This window comes from Gigantopelta aegis, chromosome 2, assembly GCF_016097555.1.
Source record: "Gigantopelta aegis isolate Gae_Host chromosome 2, Gae_host_genome, whole genome shotgun sequence".
In the NCBI taxonomy this organism is placed as follows: domain Eukaryota; kingdom Metazoa; phylum Mollusca; class Gastropoda; order Neomphalida; family Peltospiridae; genus Gigantopelta; species Gigantopelta aegis.
The window spans coordinates 43737343-43760961 of record NC_054700.1 but is presented as its reverse complement, the minus strand read 5'-3'; the positions used below and the strand labels follow the sequence as shown (position 1 = coordinate 43760961).

The window sequence follows — 23619 nt, the reverse complement described above, 5'->3', positions numbered from 1 at the left end:
TCATTGCCATAATACTTTTGTGTAAGATTACCATTACACGTTATTATACTTTTGAATACTGTAGTTGCACTTTTAAAGCGTTTAAACCCCTTCCTAGAAAATGTTGCTTCCGCCCGTCTGTTGCGACAGGTCAGGTCAGGTCAGGTCAGAGTGTTTAACGTGCACATTCAGAGCAAGCTGTTGTAGCGCACGCATGTGCCGGCCCCTGTCTGTTATATATATGTTGACCTGACCTGACCTGACCTGACCTAACGTGACCTGTATTTGTATAAAAATAAAAATAAAGTTGAATACAACAAACAGATTGAATAAACTGATATGGCATTCTGTGTTTGAATAGTGACATAAATGTACAGTAATTTTTCTACATTTTGATACACCATATGTAACCATTAGTGAAAAGGAGGTCTCGTATTTGACTAGCGCGTGATTTTCTTATGCACTCGTCATAGAGGGTGGCATAACACCCTTTCAGAATACAGTTATCTGTATTCAACAAAATTTATGTATCCAATATTAAACAACACGAATGTTCCTACTTATGTTCAACGGTGATCTGTCTAATTCAAAATAGACCATCCACGGGCGTAGGAAGGTGTCAAAAAGTGGAAGGCACCCACCCACATATACAGAAATATATAAAAACCATCGCTGCTGCTACAAAGCGGGGGACCCCCCCCCCCCCCCCCCCCCCCCCACCCCCCGCTCCCACTTCTTACGCCAGTGTCATCATATTAGTAGTACTTCTGGCCCCGTGCTTATAAACCTTAAAGTATAGACTTTAATAAAGTCCAGACTTTAACGTCATGGCAACGCCATTCAAATAGCATTACGTTAAAGTAAAGACTTTAAGTTTTATAAGCACGGGCCCTGTTCATGCCTAATATATTTATACAGAATTTCAAATGTAGGATCTTGTGGCTATTTGCTTTGTTAAAACAATACAGTTCACAGCCATAATTAAAAATACTGCTAATATATGTATCAAACATTGGTACTAATGTTTCTGCATTTGAAAAATATTTATTAGTTTTACCAAAGAGAGCAGTCATAGGTTTTCTATCTTGGTTGCGGTATTAAAATAATCAGTATGATGAAGACAGATCCCGAGACTGTTTCTGCCAGAAAGAAATTTGTGGGTATGGCGCTATGGAATTGATTGCAACCACAGTCAACAGGGGGTATAGGGGGCCTCCCTCAGAAAGAAAATGGGTTGAGTTTAGGGTTAGGATTAAGAACATTATACAGTAATAAGAGTAATTTTGTTTTTAAAAAGGTCAAGTTAAGAACAAAATCTGCAAAAAAAAAATTTGGGTGTGGCGCCATACCTGTTTTATCCTCTAACAGAAACCCTGCAAGATAATTAAAACAGTCAACAATTTCTGACTCTTTTTCGTGGTATGTCCACCTTTCTTGAGGTTTCGCATTGCCACCCTTTCTGAATACTACGATTTTACTTTTATCAATATTTACTTTTAAATTCCACTTAGTTGTGTATATATACAACGTGTTTAACATACTCTGCAATTCAGGTGCACTTTAGGAGAACAATACTGCATTATCGGTATACATCAGTAGACAGAGATGAAGCCTATTTAACTGGTCGTTGGTATTTAACAGTTCCATTTCTAGATCGTTAACAAATAAAGAAAACAAGAATGCCGAAAGAGCTTCTCTCTGGATTAGACCGGATTTGTACCAGAAGGATTCAGATATATTTTTCTGATATTTCACACATTGATTTTACAACATTTAATCCTAATTTATAAAAGTTTAGCCACAACGCCTTATGTTCAACAGTATCAAATGCTATAGTATTTTCTTACTGCCAACAGTTTTGATAAGTTGCTCATCAGAGTAATACCTCTATAATCATTTACATCATTTTATCACCTTTTTTTTTAATTCAACGAGGTTAAAAAATGTTGGGTTTTAGGTTTTTTGTTGTTGATGAAGATGATGTTGTCTTTGTTATTTGTGGGTTTTGTTATATCCCCCCCCCCCCTTTTTGGGGGGTGGGCTGGGGTGGGGGGTGGGGGTGAGGATTTCCAGTTGTTTCTTTCTTTCTTTACCATTTTTGATCAGAAAGGACTTTTAGGCTCCCTCTGCTTTAATTTTTTTACAATAACCTTTAACCTTTCGACCATGTCAAAATACCCTTTGGACTCTCTCTTGTGTTGAAATACGACCTTATCTTTGTGTTTCTTAAAGAACACTTCTAAGGAAGGACTATGTGCATATGATTTGAGTCACATACTGTTTTTCTAATCCCTCAACATTTACCACTGCACCATCACTAACACATCTCCAGGAATTCGTTGAAGATAGACGCCATATCGGATTAACGTTTCTTTATTAGGTTTAATATACGACGTGGGAATATTCGTGATATCGGTGGTCAATTAGGCTGGCGAAGGTTGGCGAATGTTAACGAAGGTTCACGAAGGTTCGGTCTCATAGGACATTAACTGTAAAACGATCTGTGTATCTGGACTTGACGCTGGAAATTGTCTATTAATACGGACGCCGTAGGAGAAGGATATACTCATGTTACATTAAAATCCGGTACTATCTTTTTTGGGTTTTAATGATTAAAATGTATAATGTATAATGACGATGGTCTTGTATAAAATATTTTGAAAAAGCTGGGGGGGGGGGGGGGGGGGGGGTAAATTGATGATTACTATTCCTATCATCGAGGTGTTTAGATGTTTGTTGTTGATGATGTTATTGTTGATGATATTACCATAAAATTCATGAATTCACCCAGTTTTTGTTGATTTGTTTATCTGTTTGGGTTCCTTACATGTCATTTACTGACATAAATAAGAACCTTAAACATTCGGATTAAAATGTGCAGAATCCAGCTTCCAGGGTTGAGGAGTCAGTGGAGTGGTTTTACCATTCAGCCATTAAAACGTCACCCCCCCCCCACACCCTACTCTGATTTAGAGCCGATACCCGGATACGAACCCAGTACCTACAAGTCTTAAGACTGATAACAACTACAACGCCATAGAGATTGGTTTACGTGTCACGTTTCTGACAAATGTATCAAATCGCAGGGCGCTTCAGGTTTGAAATGATATTATTTTGAATTGTTAACCATTTGGAACAACATTGTCGTATTTCAAATACTAGTATGCAATATACAGTCTGTCTGCCTACAGATGGGATGTTCACGTTTGTAAATTATACAATACTAGATGTTACCCGTGCTTAGCATGGAACGTTTAGCTTCGGTGTTATGGCCTCATTCTGGGCTCCCCACCCCACCCCACCACCACCATCATTCCCCAATTTGACTGCCATGTAGATAACCAGCCCATAGCCTCTTTTATGTTTAGTAACAAAGATGACGGCCTCCATTGCCGTTGTATTTATTGAATTCATCTTTGTACCCAATATATAGCACGATGTATGTATGATAGTCGACTGGACCTGAGCTCAAAACGATCATTGAGAAGTGCAGAATTGGTAAGTACAAAGAAGGCGGTCGGTAGTACAAATCAAAAGGGGAGAAGCGATCAGAACAACTGGAAACTGTTAAAACGTTTTGCATATTATATTATAGAAAAGTATCTGGAGTCAGTCTGTCTAGAGAGTGGGTGCAACTTTGCAAATACATGAACCACATACATGCCGATCCACCCCCATCTCTATCCAATGGATATAAACCTCAAAAGCCGCATTGCAGTGCAGTACAAAAGTCAAACGGGACGAAAATTGGTGGTCTGGTCTTTCTCTCTTTTTGAAATCTTGTCTTTTCTACTATTATTACTCCAGCCCCAGAAATGCAGTTGCCCGGATGTAGAGGAGTGATCTCAGCCAAAAAAAATTCAGTAGTTATTTGGCTTAAGAGTTATTCTCCCTGCTGGTTAGATGCAAATTCTAATAACAACAGCTTCAATTGGAAGTGAAATTGTACTTAGAGATTTGGCCGTAATTCTCGGCGTCTTGTGCAAAATGACTACCATTAACTTGCAAGTTGTCCATTTGGACATTCTTGAGATGGCGTGCGGTGATTGCCACCTTGCACGCGCCGCGTCTGGGGTTTATCGGTTGGTTGGCACTTCATTGAAGGCGCGAGATGGCTCGCTCTACAGAACCATCGATAGCTTCATAATGAATATTCAACTGCTACAAATGTTGATAATTATGAATAATGGCTCATATCACTGAAAAGACTGATCGCCAATAATTGGCACAATTTGTGAATAAGGAGCCCACTGCTTCTTTTCGGATTTCAAAGAAAAACGGCAACCGCTACAATCTAAATCCATCTGAAAAATACAGATTTATCATTAGCAGACGACAATTTTTGCAAGGTCGGTCTAATTGAGGAGAGTTTTGGATAGTAATCCTTTGATACAAGATGTTCCAAGAAAACCCACGAAGTCGTTTTATCACAGATTACTCGCGCGTTGTCATTAGACGAGTGCTTTGTAAGATTTCATCGTGAGATTTGTATATGATGTCGACACGATGTCTACTAGATACCCACAATGTAGATATGAAGTAATAAATAGTTGGGCAGAAAAGGATATAAATATTAGCAATGCGCCTAGAAACATGGCTTCACGTGCTTTATTCACCGAGTGGAATTAAATAGCATACGACCAAACGAGGAACGAAGAAGGAAGGAAATGTTTATTTAACGACGCGCTCAACACATTTTATTTACGGTTATATGGCGTCAGACATATGGTTAAGGACCACACAGATATTGAGAGAGGAAACCCGCTGTCGCCACTTCATGGGCTACTCTTTTCGATTAGCAGCAAGGGATCTTTTATATGCACCATCCCACATACAGGATAGTACACACCACGGCCTTTGTTACACTAGTTGTGGAGCACTGGCTAGAACGAGAAATAGCCCAATGGGTCCACCGACGGGGATCGACCCTAGACTGACCGCGCCTCGAGCGAACGCTTTACCGCTGGGCTACGTCCCGCCCCTAACGAGGAACGAGGAATGGTCCAGTCAGTGGACCCATTGGGCCATTTCTCGCTCCAGCCAGTGGTCCACAACTGGTGTAACAAAGGCCTAGATATGTACTGACATATCTGTGTGATGCTGCATATAAAATATCTCTTGCTGGTAATCGGAAAGAATAGCATATAATCATATTCTTGTGTTGGAAAGGGGGGGGGGGGGGGGGTCAGAATAACCAACTTCATGATATTTGTTTCTCTATGTGTCAAGGAAGCTTCCCACCAAATTTACTTCTAAATGGTCTGGTAGCTGTGAAGAAATTCGTTTAAATACCTCTCTATATAACTAGTAAACTTCACCCCTCTTCAAGCACAAACAGGGGACTCAGTATTAATGAAATTATTGACTTTAATAAATCACCTAATATATGAAGACTATTCATTTATAAAAAGCATTTTTGGAAGTAGAAAAGATTATGTGGGGTTTTTTTTTAACTTGGCTTAATTTTTCCAATTTGGCCCCTCATTATCTGGAAGGGGAGTAGAGAAGACGATTTTCTAATATTGGCTTAATTTTCCCCTTATAGGCCCCCATACATCAGGTCATGGGTGGGGGTGGGGTCTGAATTACCAAATTCATATATATGTTTTTAACTGGTTGAATGGTTTTGGAGATGAAGAAATAACTGTTTAAATGTATGTCTCTATATAACTATAGAAAACCGTTCACCCACTTCCCGGGGACAAACGTGGAACTCAGTATTAATGATATTCACAAATTAGCTAAATTAGCATCTATAGTCCGTTACACACACACACACACACACACACACACACACACACACACACACACAACCACACACACACACAGACAGACAGACAGACAGACACAGACACACAGACACACAGACACACACACACACACACACACACACACATACACATACATATATATATATATATATATATATATATATATATATATATATATATGAAGACTATTCATTTATAGCACTTCTAGATGTAGGGAAGATTTTTAATTGCCTCAATTTACCTCTTTTTGGGCCACTCCCCCCCCCCCCCACCCCCCCCCCCCCCCCCCCCCCCCCCTCAGGCCACCGGAGGGACAGGGTGGAAATCAGAATTATCAAATTCACCAATTTGTTTCTCCATGTGCCAAGGAAGCTTCAAACAAAATTTGCATTCAAGTATTTTTTTACTACAACTGTAGTAAACTTCATCCCTACCCCTGGAACAAACGGGGGAGCCAACATTAATAACACTAGAAAATTGAAAAAACTATGAGTTGACCTTTACATCTAAGAAGACTATTCGTTTATAGAATTTTTGGAAGCAAAGAACACGTGGGTTTTTTTTAAATTATCTTAATTTTTCTCTTATGGGCTCCGCCCCCAGAATTTCCAAATTCACAAATTAGCTTATCTAGGTGCCAAGGAAGCTTTAAAAAATAATTGGGAATTAGTCCAGTGGTTTTGGAGAAGACGTTGAAGAAATTACAGTTTATAATGCATTTCTCCATACAACTATAGTAACCTTTTACACACACACACACACACACACACACACACACACACACACACACACACACACACACACACACACACACACACACACCCCTCCACCCCGGAGACAAACGGGGAACCCAACATTAATGACATTAACAAATTAGATAAACCATGTGTTAACCTTTATATATATATATATATATAAAAAACTATTCGGCCAAAGCATTTGTAGAAGTAGGTAGAGAAGATGATGTTTTTAAACTAATATAATTCTCCCTTTTTGAGCACCGCCCTCGGGCCCCTGGGAGGTCACAATGATCAAATTAACCAATTTGATTGTCCATGCTACAAGGAAACGTCCCACAACATGTGGTTAGAATAGGTCTAGTAGTTCTGGAGAAGTCGAAAATGTAAAACGTTTATGCACGACGGACGAAAACGAATCGCAAAAGGTCACTTGAGCCTAAACAACTGGTATAAAATGACAGAAGTATTATAGTTTGTTTGTTTAATGACACCAATAAATTACTTTGATTTATTAATTATTGGCTATTGGATGTCAAACATTTGGTAATTTTAACATATAGTCTTAGAGAGGAAACCCGCAGCATTTTTTTCCATTAGTAACAAGGGATCTTTTACATGAATCATCCCACGGACATGATAGCATATGCCACGGCCTTTGTTATATCAATCGTGGCGCAATGGCAGGAACAAGAAATAGCTCAGTGGGCCCACCGACGGGGGTCGATCCCAGACCCACCGCGCATCAAGCTGGCGCTTTACCTCTGGGCTACGTCCCGCACCCTAATTAGCATACAAAGAAAGAAAGAAATGTTTTATTTAACGACGCACTCAACACATTTTATTTACGGTTGTATGGCGTCAGACATATGGTTAAGGACCACACAGCATTTGAGAGGAAACCCGCTGTCGCCACATAGGCTACTCTTTTACGACAGGCAGCAAGGGATCTTTTATTTGCGCTTCCCACAGGCAGGATAGCACAAACCATGGCCTTTGTTGAACCAGTTATGGATCACTGGTCGGTGCAAGTGGTTTACACCTACCCATTGAGCCTTGCGGAGCACTCACTCAGGGTTTGGAGTCGGTATCTGGATTAAAAATCCCATGCCTCGACTGGGATCCGAAACCAGTACCTACCAGGCTGTAGACCGACGGCCTAACCACGACGCCACCGAGGCCGGTAAATTAGCATACAATGTAGAGTATAAGGGACTGTAGCACGGCACCTCTGGTTAAAATGTACAGTATGTTGCTGGGTATATTTATCTTCGTGCCACCGGGGCGGGATCGAACTAGCTTAGTCGGTAGATAGAGCGGGAGATGCTTACGTCCTTTAGGGACCCATTCTCTGATTGGGCCTCTTTTTTTCAACCCAACTAGTGTCCCACAACTGGTATATCAAAGGTCGTGGAATGAAGTGTTCTCTCTGTGGAAAAGTGCATATAAAAGATCGTTTGCTGTTAATGGAAAAATGGAACTCCTCCCCAACTCTCTTCAGATATTGCAGAATTGGACAAATCCACTAGCCCTTGCTCCCGGCTATTTAATTTTTGCCCTGGGATAGTGTAAATATTCACCTATATTACTATAATACATAGGGCACTAGCCAAAACGTCTGTGAAGGCTATATAGCTAGTAACGTTCTGAAACATTTTATATAGCTAGTAACGTTCTGAAACATTTGCCAAACACTGGATATCGGGCCTGTGTTTCCAAACTTAACTAAAGTGCTGTCGGAAATAGAATAAAAATTATTTTCGTCGATTATTTTTTAAACTGACAAGTAAATATTTTGTAAATATCTATTTAATGGTAGTCTACCTAATTTAGCATTTACTTGTTTGGGCGCTCATTGATGTTCAAGGTGGTGTTTACTCTTGAAATTAAAAGAAAAATGTCAGTAGAGGTGAATGTGCACATTATTGGAACAGACTATAACAAATTTTGGTCAACATGTGTCAATTTCATTGCTGTTAAAATATGTGAGGGACTGTTTCTGATGAAGGTTTACCCCTATCCCTCTCCAAAATAAAATATTTGTGGTCATTAATTTTATAAGTAACTTTTTAGCAAAACTGTCAAGAACCATTATGAATGATCCATTATACCGGTATTAAAGGTGCTATCTCAATGTTTCACAATGACAGCTATTACAAATCATTTTTTTATATATATATAAAATTTTGATTTAACATTTAAAGAAGACACCTTTAACAATATGCCCATAAAGGATTATAGGAAATAATTTTATCTACTGGTAGAAAATACATTTTATTGGAGAATCTTTATCACAGCTCGCATATAACTATGATATAGCACCTTTAAATTGTTGCAAGATTTTGTAAATTTCTCATGTACTTATATTGAATTTATATTCAATAAATATGCTTGTCATAATTAATAATTTATGCTGCAATTCAAAATAATCAGTTAACTTGCAGTTTTAAATTAAAAGGTTTTTTTAAGGGTGAATGAAATTGACACGTATCAAAATGTGTTATAGTCTGTTCCAATAAAGGTCACAAATCACCTGTTTACTGATATCTTTAGTTTAATTTCAAGAGTAAACACCACCTTGTACGTCAATGATAGCCCAAACAAGTAAATGCTAAATTAGGTAGAGTATCACTGAATGGGTATTTACAAAATATTTACTTGTCAGTTTAATATGAAAGAAATAATCGACGAAAATCATTTTTATTCTATTTCCGACAGTACATCTTTTTTTTTTTAATTATGCTACAAGCCTTCATCAAAAGGTTACCAATATCACAATACATCGATCACAAAAATCCCCATAATACGCATCCCTACAGAGGCGATGTGATAGAAGCATTTGCCATAAGTTTCACAAAGGCCAGACAGTTATAATAATGGCGGATAACAGATCACCAGTCTACTTGTGATCTCAGGTCACATTTGCTATGGCGTAGCAGCCGCAGTGTAAATCGTTTGTCTTGTAAACGAATTCATGCAGAGGTTAATTAATAAAATTACCATTAATCAACCACTTCTAATATAGGTCCTACGTCTGAGATCGGCCCTTGGTTTTCGAGCGAGCGACACTGGGACAGGCCCCCGATTAATAACTGATCCAATATGAAAACCATTAATAACAAATAATATTAGTAGTGGAGTTCCGGGGATTTGGCGATTTATAGTATGTTAGAGAATAATAATGCGACATAAATGTTGCTATGAGTGCGCATAATACCAATTGAAATATTTTATGCATGAGTATATTATTGTTTTGTGTGTGTGTGTGTGTGTGTGCGCGCGTGTGTGCGCGTGCGTGCGTGTGTCGCGCTCTCTCTCTCCGTCTCTGTCCGTCTGTCCGTATCCGTCCGTCCGTCCGTCCGTCCGTCTCTCTCTCTCTCTCTCTCTCTCTCTCTCTCTCTCTATATATATATATATATATATATATATATATATAATATATATAGAGAGAGAGAGAGAGAGAGAGAGAGAGAGAGAGAGAGAGAGAGAGAGAGAGAGAGATATCACACACTATCCCCGTAAACATGTCTGTCTATATATATATATATATATATATATATATATATATATATATATATATATATATATATATATATATATATATATATATATATATATACCTTCGCCGTCTTCAGCAGAAAAATAGATAGCTAGAGCGATTTATATAAATATATATATTTAAAGAGAGAGAGACAGACAGACAGAGAGAGACAGAGAAACAGACAGACAGACAGAGACGGAGATGGAGATAGACAGAAAGATATGTATCTCTGCATGCATCTCTCTCTCTCTCTCGCACCCTCTCGCTATCTCTATTTTTTGCTGAAGACAGCGAAGATGTATACATACAGGATAGGTAAACCAGTAGATAAGTAGGTGCGTAGGTAGGTAGGTAAGTACCTTGTTAGGTACTAACGTAGGTAGGCAGGGAGGTGTGGGTTGACGAGTGTACGACTTGTTGTATAGGGTAGGTATGAATTTATGTGAAAAAAGCGTTGACAAACTTATCGCCATATTAGGAGCGAGACTACAATAACAAAAAGCAAGTCGTTTTTAGAAATATCGCTTGCGTCATGATTATTTACATTAATAACGAGAACTTCTCCATTTTATCGCACCAAGTTCCAATTTACTCGAGTTCGTGTGTTGCAAATTAAAGATATACAAGAGAAGGTATTTTCTTCTTCTGTAGTAAGCTTCTCCAAAATGACTGAGAGCATCAACCTGTGACGTTTTGCCGCAAACGGTAGATGAAGTAGAAACGAGACAGATTGAAATCCGTATTTTTGACGCGTCCTTTTGCCGTAAGTGAGTCGGGCCGGAGCGTTTGATAGACAGGTTCCGCGCAATCATCTCTGCGATATGACGACTTATAGATAGGAGAGGGTTAATGATGCCTGTAGAATAACCCTTTATGAGTCAGTATTAACGTTTGACTGACACAGTGTTGGTAATTGTTGATTGGATGTGGAATTCGGCTCACGCTGGAAAATACTCCGAGCATTCCTCATCGCTGTGGTAACCGTCGATTCAGTTCCGTGGTGTTTCGACCGAATGCGGCCCGGCAGTGGTAACCCAGCGTTTTTGACCTTGCGCTGTCCGCTGAGCGAGGCGATCGTAAAAATGAGTCATTATTAATCATTTATGAAATCTAAAGAGCATGTTCCCTAATGCAGTTACGGCTTTTTTACTCTCACTCTCGTTTTCCACTTGCAATTATCCGAACTGCATGTTTTTTGGTTTGTTTAAAATTACGTTGTGCTTTATCGTAGCAATATTTTGTGGAAATTTGGGGGGGGGGGGGGGGGGGGGGTTTAGGTTATAGTAAAGGTGAAAGGATTAAGTGTACCACTTTCGGAAATAATTAAATTTTAAACAAAATGGGAAGTGCTGCTTTTTTATCTCTTTTTTTTAAAACACTACCATTTTCACTGATTATTAATTTTGAAGTTATATAATGTTTGTGGTTGCATGGTAATGAAATCTGAAGGACAAAACCATTAACTCATTCACAACTGTTGGTGGGGTTTTTTGGGGGGTTACATAATTATATATATATATATATATATATATATATATATATATATATATATAAATTCAATCCCATAATATAGGCCTACCTCAGTTTGACACCCAATAGCCAATGTGTATTTTTATGCTGGGGTGTCATTAAACATTCATTCATTCATTCATTAACTCATTCACAATCGTATCTCAGCATAAGGTAGAGTCTAAAAGACGTTTTGACGAGGTCGTGGCTGTGCCCACTGTCAGATGTTCCAGATATGTCACGTGTCTATAGGACTGTTAACCAGAACAATATATTCTACCTTTCTCTGTATGAGGACAATGCATCTTAAGTTTTGGCTGTAAAAATAGTTTTTACTCTGCATGTTAAACCAAATGGCAACAGTCCATTTCTTAGCAAACATCAGCATTGGTCGTTGTCGCTGAAAGCAGGCTAGATATTCAATATTGGAGTCGAAGGATTTATCATTTTGACGATTATTTTAAATTAAAATATGTAATAAATCCTGAATCTTCGTCGAAAAACAAAACTAAATTGATCCAGGCTGTGTTCAGCGACAGCTAGCAACGCTAACGTTCGCGGACTATTTGACTATTTGATTTAACGTGAAGCGCATACACCAAATCAAGCGAACGTTTTTCTGCTCAGTATGGCAGAACCTAGCCCTTTAATTCATTAATACTTATTACCGTGCTTATATCCAATTAAGGTTCAAACACGCTGTCCTGGGTACACATCTCAGCTATCTGGGCTGTTTGTCCAGGACAGAGTCCTAGCCCAGTCTCGCACAAAACACATGTACAGAGAATAGCCTTCTCGATAGCCAATTTCCATTAACTTGTAATTGGCGGTTTCTTCAGATCACACCTTTTGAAATACTTTTAAATGTTAAACAGTGCACACAGCTCGACCAGCAAACGATTTTATTGTTACTAATTACAAAAACTCATTTCCTGCACAGACTGAAACCCGTCACCGTTTCGCAAATTTTCCTTCCGAAGGAATTCCGCAGAGAATTCTGTAAAAATTCGGAAAGGTGGAAGGCAAGACATGTAATACCTTTTTACGAAGATGGCGCTAGGCAGTTTTGAAAATCACATCAGAGTTAATTGGAAACTGGACACTCTATTAACGAGGCAGCTCGCCCACTGCCTGGCCGCTAATCTCTACGAAATGTCAATCACTGGAACGAATTGTCAATACGGACGAGATTGCGGCCAGCTCCGCGTCTGACAAAGGAAAGACGGTAATGCATTATGTCTTTGGAAATTAACTTTTTGTTCGTTAGGTCCAAAAGGCCAGATATGTGTTAGTATAGTTTTGATTGCACGCATCCTTGACAAAGAATCGCTGTGGGTGTATGATGATGATAACAGAGATTATGGGCGGTGTAAAAAAAATAACAACAATAACAATAACAGCAGCATCAGAGCCATCCCTAGCGGGAGTAAAAGGTGGGCTAGTGCGTATTCACTACCCCACCCCCCCCCACCCCCCCACCACCCCACCCCCACCCCCACCAATAAATATATTAAAACGTGCCTTTTAGTTTAAAAGTACCCTTTTTGACGAGTTCTAGAAGAATATTTATAATTTTTCACTGGTATACAGCCCCCTCCCCCGTTGTTTATGTTAGATACGGTCGTGGCTTTATCTTAATAACTTGTAGGTTTTGGGTTCGCATCCCAAGTCCGGCACTGACATACAGTGGGCTTTGATGACTCAGTTGGGAGGTGTGAGGCCACTACACTGACTTCATTTTTACTAACCACTAATAAATAATTAGTAAGGCCAGATAGCTGAGTTGTGTGCCCAGGACTGCGTCCTTGTACCTTAATTGCACATAAGCACTACACTTCAAACAAAGCAAGAAGACTAAGTGAGTGCCCGGGACAGTGTGCTTGAACCTTAATTCCACTAAAATAAATTGAACAAAAAAATAAAAGAAGCAAAGAAATAAACAAAATCGTTTATTTGTTAATTGTTTGAAAATATATTAAATTTAAAATATTGTGGCAGGTTCCGCAAAAGCTGCATTCACCTGAACGTCTTTTGAGGATCTGTAAAATATCTTTATTGGCTTCAAATTCCTGCCAACATAGACAGGGTTGTTTTAGGATTGATCTCATGCAGCAAGATGGGGGTAATTAGTATTTCTCTTTTTTTAATAATTATAATGCCTCCATCCCAGACCACCCCAACCCACCCAATCCCACCCCATCCCACCCCATCCCACCTCAATGTGATCAACATAGGGGCTAAAAACAATAAAGTGCAATATTAGGACCGGCCTCGGTGGCGTAGTGGCTAAGCCATCGGACTACAGGCTGGTAGGTACAGGGTTCGCAGCCTGGTACCTACGTGGATCGACCCCAGTCCGACTGCGCATCAATCGAACGCTTTATCACTGGACTACGTAATGCCACATAATCAGTATAAGCGTCACAACTAAAAACTAGAAGTCATTCTTCTAATCTGACAGGTCTAAACTCGCTGTTAATCTGCGGTCAAAAGAAAAGAAGAATCCTGGGGGTTTTTTTCTGTGTTCAGCACTGATTGAAAGTGGAGGCAATTACTTTATAGGATTTTTTCCCATTGTCATTAGTTGGCCATCTTTCACTAATGGCAGTTCTAATTGTACTGGGGAAGACCTTGTTTTATATTTCTTCATCAATCAAACATAAGAATGGTTTTTACCATTTAGCTGAGTCTTACAAAATTGTTGCTTCACTTCGTTTTGTTTGAGGAGGCTTTATTTGTGTTTTTGATTGTTGGATTTTCGTTGTTGTTTTTTGTAGGGGTGGGTTTTGTTGTTGTTGGTGGTGGTGGTGATGGTGGTGGTGGTGGTGGTGGTTTCGTTGGTGGGGTTTTTTGGGGGGTGTATGGGTTTGGGGGGGGTGGTCGTCGTTGGGTTAGATTGGATTGTTGTTGTGTTTATTTGTTTGTTGTTGTTGTTGTTGTCGTTGTTGTTGTTATTTTAAATGTATAGATTATATCTTGTATTATTGTATTAGTAAATGGCCGTAAAAACTACAGTTAAACGATTTCATTTACTTTCCACAAAAATGTTAATTTCATTGGCAGTATGATGGACAGGTTAAACGCTCGACATAACTTTAACACCGAAGAACAGGATGGTGTTCTACGTTCATTTGAGAACGATGCGCCATAACGTTATTCTAATATATAGGTAGATACTGCCAACTAGTTTATTGTTTTTTGCTGAACCCATCTGTTTCTAGCGAACTTATTTATTTGCCGACATCCCTTCTCCAAGCTTAGCCAGCTAACGTTTCGCTAACATTCGTGAACTATTTGACTGGTTACCGATGTGGCCATTTGTTTTACCGTGAAACGCGTAAACCAGTCTAGCGGACGTTTTTTCTGCTCGGTCTGGCTGAACTCGGCCCCTGTTAACGCTGAGTGTCAGCACATTGATATTCTAAGGTTAACTGCGCTGTCGTTGATATGACCTGTAATATCGAATAGTTTGAACATGTTTAGTATAAATAAATGTAAAACTAGCGCTATATGGCACTTATATCTTTGACAAATCATTGTTAATGATATGATTCATCTGCTTCGCCATAAACGGGATCACATTAAAAAAAAATCAATTATATCTCTTTAATTTACAGTGAGAAAAAAAACCCCAGTAGTTTCATTTGCATACATCAATTATTTCTCTGGTCTAGGAATCTTTAATTTTACAAATAGGGAGGAATTTACATAAGAAAATATGCGTGGTCAGTTGTAGATGCAAAAACAAACAGAGCGACTTAATTAGGAATTAGACTGAGTTCGATGCCCATACATTCGATGGGGAGAAATATTGACGTAACTTTAGCATGCTTTAGGGGCGGATCCAGAGACATTTCTATCATTTTGCCCGAATTTAAGGATTTTTTCCAACACTATGAGGAAGTTACCCCTCCCCTCCCCCCCCCCCCCCCCCCCAGCAGCCCCTGTCTCGTACGCTTATGTCCAGAGATGCCCTAATAAAAAGCGGATATGCATGGATGTATGATCAATTTAACAATAAATAAATAAATAACAAAACCAGTTTGATCAAAGGTCGTGTTGTGTGCTGTCCTGCCTGTGGGGAAAGTGAATATAACATATCTCTTTTTGCTAAGGGGAAAATATAGCGGGTTTCCTCTGAAGGTTATACGTTACATTTACCAAATGTATGACTTCCAATAACCAATGATTAATAAATCAATGTGCTATAGTGGTGTTATAACTACGCCATCGGGCGCTTGTTGGGAGGTGGGGGGGGGGGGGGGGGTCGGACGCCACCCCCTCTCCTCAAGCGTATTTAAAAAAAGAAATCCGGGTCAAAATGTCTCTTCTCCACTCCAAGGCTTAGAAACATCGTTCGCCACAATCTAGACACCCCACCCTGCACAAATCCATGCACACGCGCTTGGCCACTGAGGCTGTACACTATTCTCTTTGCAGCCCCTTTAAGAGACTGCCAGCGTCTCACTACGACGCTAAACCAACCACACACGATCGTGAAGACATTTGTCAGAGCTGCCTGGCGTGAGCGTGCAGTTTACAACTGTGCACGGAATGATGCCAATATGGGCGATCGCGGGCCCGCGTATCGATTCCCTATTACACAATCGATAGGCCCACTTGTACGGTTGTGTAAAACTTATCTGATGCCGTATTATTGCTTTACTCCAACAACTCGCCGAGAATTGTGATAATGTTCATTCTATTGACTCTTCTAAGTGATGATGCATTGGTTATTGCCTGTGTGTAGATTTTTTCCCCCTAGTTTTTGGTTACCCATTAGTTTGATTTTCTCTGATTTACAACACCAAGGCACTAAGAGAGAGAGAGAGAGAGGACATGTTTCTGCTCGTGTAGTTGATGAAGTATATTTTACGATATCCCGTACTTCGACGGACAGTATTGAGTTTGTAGTACATTCTGTTGCTGCCATGAAGGATGTTAATTAGAGTATCAGTGGTGGTAAAAGATAAATTACGAACTGGGGGAAGAGAAAGAGAGAGAGAGAGAGAGAGAGAGAGAGAGAGAGAGAGAGAGAGAGAGAGAGAGAGAGAGGGGGGGGGGAGGGAGGAGGGAGAGAAAGAGAAGGTAGCGAGGAAGGCGGAGGTAGGGAGAGAAATAAGGAAGGAGGTAGGACATAATGTTGATGAATGAAAGCAACATATTGATGGCAAGATAGCAACAGGTGGCGAGAGAGAGAGAGACAGATAAACATACATACAGACAGAGATAGAAAGACAGAGACAGTATAGAGGGAGCCATTAAGAGAGAGACAAACACACACAGAGAGACAGAGACAGAGAGACATACAAACAGACAGAGATAAAAAGACAGAGATAAAAAGACAGAGAAATTATAGAGGGAGCCATTAAGAGACAGAGAAACATACAAACAGAGATAGAAAGACAGAGAAATTATAGAGTGAGCCATTAAGAGAGAGAGAGAGAGAGAAAGAGAGAGAGAGAGAGAGAATAAAGGGAAAGATACAGAGGGGAGAGAGAAAAAAATAGAGGGTGGAAGAGATTAAAGAGAGAAATGGATAGATAGAATAGAGAGAGGAAGATACAGATGGATTAGAGGGGAGAGAGAGAGGGGGGGGGGGATTGGAGATATAAAGAGAAACGAAAAGTGATACGGGGGTGAGGAGAGGAACTAGTTAAGCAAATAAAATATGGACTTGGAAACTTATACAGAGCTTTCTATTCGCTTGTTACTAATGAACTAAACAAATTAATCTGGACACATTGTGTCCCTTCCTCCATTCTGTGACCAATTATGTGATCAATCAGTCGTGCTGGGTATTCTTCGTAATGTACGTATAAGAAACTCGACTCTGCGAGTAGCGTGAACCAAACGAAAACGGATACTAATTAATTACCGTCTATTCTGTGCGTGAAAGAGATGGACGAGTCGTGCAGAGGAAGTGGGCCTATATTTAGTAAGCTACACTGATTAACAAACGAAGGTTGAAGACCGGATCAAAGTCTTGCAGTGAAGTGCTAGTATGTTAACGAATGGTATAATGATTTATGAATTCGCCATGAACTATACCATGATCACTGATAAGGTTTTTATTTTGTATTTTTAATTTCAATCTTTAGTTCCGTGCTTGTAGCCAATAACAATGTGCCGAGATGTTCTTCCGGTACCACATCGATCAGCTGTTCATGGCAGTTACCAATAACAAACAAAAAATATTTTGTTAAAAGGGGTTCGATTCCATGATGATTTAGTATATTTAATGGACATTTTCTTTTTTTCAGACAAAGAACTATAAAACGGAAGTAAGTGCCAAAGTAGGATTCGTTGGCATCTCCGGACCTTCTTCCGTGGTGACACGTTTTCTCTTGGTGATGTTTGTCTAGTACAGCGGTTAGTAATGGTTAGCAGTCAGTGAGAGGTAATGAATGAATGAATGAATGTATAACGACACCCCAGCACGAAAAATATATCGGCTATTGGGTGTCAAACTATGGTAAGTCCAGTGAGAGGGAAGTCAAATTGTAGCGGCTAACACGTCCCCAGTGATCTTCCATTTTCCTTTAGCTTGATGCCAGTAGTGAATACGATCCCAGTAACTAACACGATGACTTTGAGGCAGACTGCAGGTGGATTGTAGAAAACAATCAGCTTGTAGTAGTAGTAGTAGTAGTAGTAGTAGTAGTAGTAGTAGTAGTAGTAGTAGTATAGTAGAATTAGTAGTATAGTAGTAGTATAGTAGTAGTGGTAAGTAGTAGTGGTAAGTAGTAGTAGTATAGTAGTAGTAGTAAGTAATAGTAGTAGCAGCAGCAGTACCAGTAGTAGCAACAATAGTAGAGTAGTACAGAGTGAGTGGGGGAGACTTGAAGATGAAGAAATATCAGTAACAGTAGTAGTAGTAGTAGTAGTAGTAGTAGTAGTAGTAGTAGTAGTAGTAGTAGTAGTAATAGTAGTAGCAGTTGTAGTAGTAGTAGTAACAGTTGTAGTAGTATAGTAGTAGTAGTAATAACAGTTGTAGTAGTATAGTAGTAGTAGTAACAGTAGTAGTAGCAGTGGTAATAGTAGTAGTAACAGCAGAGTGGTATTATAGTAGTAGTAACAGTAGAGTGGTAGTATAGTAGTAGTAACAGCAGTGGTAGTATAGTAGTAGTAGTAATCGTAGAGTGGTAGTATAGTAGTAGTAATAGCAGAGTGGTAGTATAGTAGTAGTAATCGTAGTAGAGTGGTAGTATAGTAGTAGTAATAGTAGAGTGGTAGTATAGTAGTAGTAATCGTAGAGTGGTAGTATAGTAGTAGTAACAGTAGAGTGGTAGTATAGTAGTAGTAATAGTATAGTGGTAGTATAGTAGTAGTAATCGTAGAGTGGTAGTGTAATAGTAGAGTGGTTGTATAGTAGTAGTAACAGTAGAGTGGTAGTATAGTAGTAGTAATAGTAGAGTGGTAGTATAGTAGTAGTAATCGTAGAGTGGTAGTGTAATAGTAGAGTGGTAGTATAGTAGTAGTAACAGTAGAGTGGTAGTATAGTAGTAGTAATAGTAGAGTGGTAGTATAGTAGTAGTAATAGTAGAGTGGTAGTATAGTAGTAGTAATAGCAGAGTGGTAGTATAGTAGTAGTAATCGTAGAGTGGTAGTATAGTAGTAGTAATAGCAGAGTGGTAGTATAGTAGTAGTAATAGTAGAGTGGTAGTATAGTAGTAGTAATAGCAGAGTGGTAGTATAGTAGTAGTAATCGTAGTGGTAGTATAGTAGTAGTAACAGTAGAGTGGTAGTATAGTAGTAGTAATTGTAGAGTGGTAGTATAGTAGTAGTAACAGTAGAGTGGTAGTATAGTAGTAGTAACAGTAGAGTGGTAGTATAGTAGTAGTAACAGTAGAGTAGTAGTATAGTAGTAGTAATCGTAGAGTGGTAGTCTTATAGTAGAGTGGTAGTATAGTAGTAGTAACAGCAGAGTGGTAGTATAGTAGTAGTAACAGTAGAGTGGTAATATAGTAGTAGTAATAGTAGAGTGGTAGTATAGTAGTAGTAATAGTAGAGTGGTAGTATAGTAGTAGTAACAGCAGAGTGGTAGTATAGTAGTAGTAACAGTAGAGTGGTAGTATAGTAGTAGTAACAGTAGAGTGGTAGTATAGTAGTAGTAATAGCAGAGTGGTAGTATAGTAGTAGTAATCGTAGAGTGGTAGTATAGTAGTAGTAACAGTAGCGTGGTAGTATAGTAGTAGTAATCGTAGAGTGGTAGTATATTAGTAGTAACAGTAGAGTGGTAGTATAGTAGTAGTAACAGTAGAGTGGTAGTATAGTAGTAGTAACAGTAGAGTGGTAGTATAGTAGTAGTAACAGTAGAGTGGTAGTATAGTAGTAGTAATCGTAGAGTGGTAGTATAGTAGTAGTAACAGTAGAGTGGTAGTATAGTAGTACTAATCGTAGAGTGGTAGTGTAATAGTAGAGTGGTAGTATAGTAGTAGTAATAGTAGAGTGGTAGTATAGTAGTAGTAACAGTAGAGTGGTAGTATAGTAGAGTGGTAGTATAGTAGTAGTAACAGTAGAGTGGTAGTATAGTAGTAGTAATAGTAGAGTGGTAGTATAGTAGTAGTAATAGTAGAGTGGTAGTATAGTAGTAGTAACAGTAGAGTGGTAGTATAGTAGTAGTAACAGCAGAGTGGTATTATAGTAGTAGTAACAGTAGAGTGGTAGTATAGTAGTAGTAACAGCAGTGGTAGTATAGTAGTAGTAGTAATCGTAGAGTGGTAGTATAGTAGTAGTAATAGCAGAGTGGTAGTATAGTAGTAGTAATCGTAGTAGAGTGGTAGTATAGTAGTAGTAATAGTAGAGTGGTAGTATAGTAGTAGTAATCGTAGAGTGGTAGTATAGTAGTAACAGTAGAGTGGTAGTATAGTAGTAGTAATAGTATAGTGGTAGTATAGTAGTAGTAATCGTAGAGTGGTAGTGTAATAGTAGAGTGGTTGTATAGTAGTAGTAACAGTAGAGTGGTAGTATAGTAGTAGTAATAGTAGAGTGGTAGTATAGTAGTAGTAATCGTAGAGTGGTAGTGTAATAGTAGAGTGGTAGTATAGTAGTAGTAACAGTAGAGTGGTAGTATAGTAGTAGTAATAGTAGAGTGGTAGTATAGTAGTAGTAATAGTAGAGTGGTAGTATAGTAGTAGTAATAGCAGAGTGGTAGTATAGTAGTAGTAATCGTAGAGTGGTAGTATAGTAGTAGTAATAGCAGAGTGGTAGTATAGTAGTAGTAATAGTAGAGTGGTAGTATAGTAGTAGTAATAGCAGAGTGGTAGTATAGTAGTAGTAATCGTAGTGGTAGTATAGTAGTAGTAACAGTAGAGTGGTAGTATAGTAGTAGTAATCGTAGAGTGGTAGTATAGTAGTAGTAACAGTAGAGTGGTAGTATAGTAGTAGTAACAGTAGAGTGGTAGTATAGTAGTAGTAACAGTAGAGTAGTAGTATAGTAGTAGTAATCGTAGAGTGGTAGTCTTATAGTAGAGTGGTAGTATAGTAGTAGTAACAGCAGAGTGGTAGTATAGTAGTAGTAACAGTAGAGTGGTAATATAGTAGTAGTAATAGTAGAGTGGTAGTATAGTAGTAGTGGTAGTATAGTAGTAGTAATAGTAGAGTGGTAGTATAGTAGTAGTAACAGTAGAGTGGTAGTATAGTAGTAGTAACAGTAGAGTGGTAGTATAGTAGTATAACAGTAGAGTGGTAGTATAGTAGTAGTAATAGTAGAGTGGTAGTATAGTAGTAGTAACAGTAGAGTGGTAGTATAGTAGTAGTAACAGTAGCGTGGTAGTGGTAGTAGTAGTAATCGTAGAGTGGTAGTATATTAGTAGTAACAGTAGAGTGGTAGTATAGTAGTAGTAACAGTAGAGTGGTAGTATAGTAGTAGTAACAGTAGAGTGGTAGTATAGTAGTAGTAACAGTAGAGTGGTAGTATAGTAGTAGTAATCGTAGAGTGGTAGTATAGTAGTAGTAACAGTAGAGTGGTAGTATAGTAGTAGTAATCGTAGAGTGGTAGTGTAATAGTAGAGTGGTAGTATAGTAGTAGTAATAGTAGAGTGGTAGTATAGTAGTAGTAACAGTAGAGTGGTAGTATAGTAGAGTGGTAGTATAGTAGTAGTAACAGTAGAGTGGTAGTATAGTAGTAGTAATAGTAGAGTGGTAGTATAGTAGTAGTAATAGTAGAGTGGTTGTATAATAGTAGTAATAGTAGAGTGGTAGTATAGTAGTAGTAATAGTAGAGTGATAGTATAGTAGTAGTAATAGTAAAGTGGTATTAGTTCTATTTATAACTGAAATCGTGGCAGTATTATTACAGTAGCAGCAGAAGTATATAAAAATAATGAAGGTTTAAGCACGCTTTTCAGCCAAAAAGCTATATTTTGGATTTTTTAAATATAACTTTAGAATTAAACTGACGCCTGCGCAATCTCAGTATTTCAATATTTAACCAGATAATTTGTAACCCGCGTGGGACGGCGTTGACAATTGGCCACATCTGTCGCAATAACCATAAACTTTGACCAATTTGACGGCAGTCACGCGTTAATTTGTCCAAGCATAACAATTCATAACTGTTAATTGGGTTACCTCCCCTGATTGCTGATGAGCTGATAAATACTTCATTTCAGCTGCGCCTCCGTGTATTACTTAACGATGAAATTGATTGCACGTGCACGTGTTTGACGACATTGCAGCGCCCGCTCATAATCAAATGAATTGGACATGTGACCTCTCCGTGACCCGGATGTCATTCGGACCATGCTGAGAATGACAAAGCATATTAGAGAGATTATTATTGGCCAGTGTTGTTTATGAACAGATTAAAAACCACATTGGCAGCTGCTTAAGTTGGGATTTTAAATTAAACGGGGACCGAGGTGTTGCTCGGTGGTAAAGCGCTCGATCCAGGCGCGTGTACAAGGGTGGGTTTCGGTGGTCGAAATTACTAAGCGAATTTAGTTTTTTTCACATATATTTTCCGGAGAAGCATAGCTCGAACACCCTCCCCCCACCCCCCACCCCCCCACCCCATCCCCCCCCCCCCCCCCCCCCCCCCCCCACCACCACCAAAAAGAATAAATTCGCTCGCCACAGTCTATACCCCCCAAAAAAACCTTCGCTCGCCATAATCTATATCCCCCATTTTCAGAAGAGAAAACTGTTGGGGGTTTTTTAATTCTTGATTGGAATATTACTGTCTGAATATTTAGTTTTCTTATTGTAGTTTATTAAAGATCACGATATCTGAGGTGTTTGGGTTATAGGATCAAACCCTGCCTGGGTGCCAATTCTCTGGTTGATTTTTTTTCTCCCCGTGCCACATCTGGTATATCAAAGGCTGTGGTATGTGCTATTCTCTCTATGCGAAAGTCCATAATTATAAAAGCGGGTTTTCTCCAAGACTATGTGTCAGAATTACAACATGTTTGACATCCAATAGCCGATGATTAATAAATCAATGTGCTTTAGTGGTGTAGTCAAACAAAACAAACTTTATTTTAGATCGTGATATAAGCTCTTCTGACTATGGGGAAAGTGCATGAAAAAGATCCCTAGCAGCTATTCGGTTAGCGGGTTTCTACTTTCACTCTCCAGACCAAGTTGTAGACACAGGAGGACCATAGTTTTAAATGAGCTAAGATTGTGTTAACCAAATATTAATTGCCTTTCCTTCAGCATTCAACAGAGTTCCATAGTTACCACACTACATAATTCATCATCGCCAATTGTTTAGTTGTGTGGCTGTTGTCCTTGATGATGTGGGCACCATATGCCCATCTACGACGCACATTCTACCGGTGAAATGGTTAATTACGATTCTAAATTATTATGAAATATATATACATAAATATGGTTTGTTTGTTCCTATATATAGTTTGTGTGTTCTGTTTAACGTCACCACTAGAGCACATTAATTTATTAATTATCGGCTATTGGGTGTCAGACATTTGGTCTTTTTGATGTCTAGTCTTAGAGAGGAAACCCGCTATATGTTTTTATTATTAGCTAAGGATCTTTTATATGCACCATCCCACAGGCAGGGTAGCACATACCACCAGTCGTGGTGCACTGGGTGGAACGAAAAATAGCCCAA

The 23619-nt window shown here is 38.9% G+C and overlaps 1 long non-coding RNA gene across 1 annotated transcript in view; it reads left to right on the top strand.

Moving 5' to 3' along the window:
• Positions 1-22557, top strand: part of LOC121378501 — a 25473-nt gene extending 2916 nt beyond the window's left edge. The window contains exons 2-3 of the long non-coding RNA XR_005958738.1: positions 17801-17909; positions 22154-22557. This is a non-coding gene — a long non-coding RNA (uncharacterized LOC121378501). The remainder of the gene's footprint in view (positions 1-17800; positions 17910-22153) is intronic.
• Positions 22558-23619: the final 1062 nt, after the last annotated feature.